We start from the raw sequence: 3732 nt of genomic DNA, 5'->3' as shown, positions 1-3732 counted from the left end.
TCGGATCATGCATCACAAATATATCGCCACTCACTCGTGGTATCAATCACAATATACACATATATCACATTTAAGCTCTCAATAGGCTAAAATTGCAAATATGCCCCTAATAACCAGATGGGGCCCACATGCATATTTAATTCACCTAAACATGCATTTCTAATAATATAATCATTTAATTCACATACTAGCATAACTAAATCAATTATTTCCCTCCCGGAACGCTAATCAAGGCCTTAAGCTTTATTAGAAAATTTGGGACACTACATGGGGACTACCATGTCCACCCTCCAGCTCAAGCGGTACGCCACCTTGGCTAGCCAGGACGCCTTCTTTGTCTCCCAGGTCATTCGTCATCAGGCCACTACAGTAAGCCATATTTCAGTTTTGTATTTTCTTTTGTCACCATTATTTCTTGAGAATTTTCTAACTTTGATTTGTTCCAGGATGCTCTGTTGGCCCATAGGAACACAGAGTTAGTTGCAGAGATGGCGATGAAGCTGGAGACGGCCCAGATGGAAGTGGAGGGGGTCGTTAATGAACAGGAAACTGTTACAGAGGCCCTGCTTATGAGGCTACCCGGGTAAAGGCTGAGCATGAGGAGGTTGCCTGAGTTCAGGCTTAGCATGAGGAAGCTTTGTCCAGAAAGAATGTTGCGCACAAGGAAGTGGTGGAATCCTTGGAGGTAGAGCTATCCCGTGCTCGTGGCACAGAGGCTTATACCAAAGCTCTCTTCGAGGTGGTCGAGGTCCAACTTCGCCAGGAGAGGGAAAAGGTTGCGTCTCTCAAGAGGTAGAACCAAGCTCTAGAGGCCATGGCCCAGTTGGAAATGAAGTGGAGCAAGGAGGCTCAAAAAGAGAAGGAGCAAACTGATGCATTGCTGGAGGCCACTTTTGATGAGGCCATTTACATGGCCTGACTCCAGGACAAGAACATGAATCTCCTCCTCTATCCAGATCTGACTGCAAAGAGGGTTGAGTTCGAAGCTAAGGAGAAAGTTGATGTGACGCTCCTAGCTGGCGATCAATAGGACGAGAACGCTCCAGATGCCCCATATCAAAATGAAGCCCAGGCTTGAGCCTTTTTATTTTAGTATCGTACTATCATTATGGATGCCAATGTGTCCAAGACAATTATTTTATTATCTGTATTGTCATTATACTGGTTTTTCTCTGTATAATGGTTCGCACTTTGTATGCATTTATTTTTTTCTCCAAATTCATTAAGTGTTTTATCACTCTGCATGAATCCAGGTTGAATATTGAGTCATGGTTCCAATGGCCAAGACCATTAGGGGAAATAATGTGGAAGGTATTTAACCTGTCCTGAGACTCGCGTTTGGGTCTTGACAGCCTAGACCATCTTGGACTTTACCAATATAACTTAACTGATTTATCCCGAATCTGTGGTTCATGTTCTAACGACCTGGACCGTTATGGTTTTTTTAGACATGACTTAGTTAATTAACTCGTTCCGAACCCAAAGTTCAGGTTCCAACGGCCTGGAGCGTTAAGAATTTAATAACTGTCATCTGATTTATTTGTCCTGACTCTGGTGTTCAGGGTCCAATGGCCTGGACCATCAAAGATTAGTTGATTAGCTTATTTCGAACCTAAGGTTCTGGTTCCAATGACATGGGTCATTTATAAGACTAACTTTAACCAATTTAAACCTAAGATTCACGTTTCAATGGTTCTGGCCCATTGTATGGAAAACATGAATAAGGATTTGGTTATCCGGGACCACGTTAGGTCTGGAATAATTTTTAGGATATTGGTTTAAATCCTCGGACCATATAGGTCCGTGTTAAGATTTGGCTTCGAGCCTTGTATCCTTGTTTTGGTTGAACCCCCCGGATCACACGGATTCAGGTTAAGACTGGACTTTGAGCCTTGCATCCTTTTTTATTGGGAGTTGGGTTTCGAACCCCCCAGACAATGTGGGTTTGGGCTAAGACTGGGCTTTGAGCCTTGCATCCTATTTTATTGGGAGTTGGGTTTCGAACCTCCTGGACAATATGGGTCTGGGCTAGGACTGGGCTTTGAGCCTTGCATCCTATTTTGTTGGGAGTTGGGTTTTGCACTCCCAGTCTATACGAGTCTGGATCAGGACTAAGCTCTGAGCTTTGCATCCTTTTTTGTCTTTATTCATGGACTTGTATTGATGGCCTTACCCCCCAAGTCACCAAAGAGTGTAATCTTAGGTCACTTGTAAAAAATAAAGACGGACGCAAGCTTTTTCTTTCCTTACAACATTTCTTATGGTGTTTTGTGCACACCATTTTCGTTAAACTAGAAATCGCCTTGGAGCGTACATTGCTAGAAATAAAAAATGTTAGAAAAGAGCAGAATTAGATCCTCCTGACTACTAATAGTTCCAGCGGAGGTGCTCTGCGTTCCAGGCTCTTGGGACCTCTGTTCCGTCTAGTTTCCTTAAACGATGCATTCCCGGACATACTTCATTTTTTATTTCATTGGGTCCTTCCCAGTTTGGTCCCAGAACCCCCACTCCTAGATCTTGAGATACAAGGATGAATCTTCTAAGGACTAGATCACTAGTTTCGAACCTCCAGCTCTTAACTTTACAGTTAAAGTGCCTGGCGATCTTTCCTCGATACATCTTAAGCTGCACCTGTGATTCCTCTCAGATCTCTTCGATGAGATCTAGGGATTCTTGGAGTAAGGCGTGGTTCCGGATGGGATCCTATGTGTCCTGACTGTGAGACGAGACCGTCGTGTCTACTAAGATGACTACTTCATATCCGTACACCATTGATGAATAGGAAGTATGTCCAGTTGACGTTCTTTCTGTGGTCCGTAGGGCTATAGGACGCGAGGCAACTCTTCCGGCCACTTGCCCTTGCAAGCTTGTAGCTTTTTCTTTAATGTTCCCTTCAAAATCTTGTTCACGGCCTCTGTTTACCCATTTTCTTGAGGAATTGTGAACGTGGAGAAGCTTTTGATGATGCCATGTCTTTCACAAAAATCAGTGAAGTGGATGCTATCAAATTGCTTCCCGTTATCGGACACAATTTTTTGAGGGAGGCCATATCGGCACACAATGTTATTGATGATGAAGTCCAGGGCATTTTTGGAGGTGATTGTAATGCCTCGGATCCCCTATTATGGTTAATGGCTGGATTAGTAGGCCGGGAGGGCCATAACTGTTTAATTATGCCATTAAATGTGTTTATGCATGTTTGTGAGAATTATATTATAATATGATGTTAAAGGCATGCATGTGGGTCCACATTCGTTTACAGGGGTCTTTTGGTAATTTGGCCCGTTGAGGGTATAATTGAATATTTGTTTGCGTGTTAATGATATATTGTGAGACCACATTATAATGTGGATTGGTTCGAGTATATCGACATGAGACGATCTTTAAACGTGATTTAACGGTTTGGTCATAACAGGTTTGAGATCGGGGCTCGGGGTGAGTCTCGGGGTGATATTTATGGTTATGGCGTTACCGGGGATTTTAGGGTAATGGGATATGAATTATTGGTGTTTGAGGATTTTGAGATTAGCGGGAATTGGGAAGCGTTAATTATAATTAACGGGATAGGCAGAAAGTACCAATTTTACCCCTAGTGTAGTTTGAAAGGCTTTAGATGACACAAGGGCAATTTGGTCATTTTAGGGGTGGATATATGAGACTTAAGTGGCTGTAGAAGGTGGTGGAATAAACAGAACAAAAACAGGGGTTTGCTTCTTCCTTTCCCGTACATCA

This window comes from Humulus lupulus, chromosome 2 (genome assembly GCF_963169125.1).
Source record: "Humulus lupulus chromosome 2, drHumLupu1.1, whole genome shotgun sequence".
NCBI classification, from domain to species: domain Eukaryota; kingdom Viridiplantae; phylum Streptophyta; class Magnoliopsida; order Rosales; family Cannabaceae; genus Humulus; species Humulus lupulus.
The sequence above is the reverse complement of the archived record's forward strand: the minus strand, read 5'-3'. Positions refer to the sequence as shown.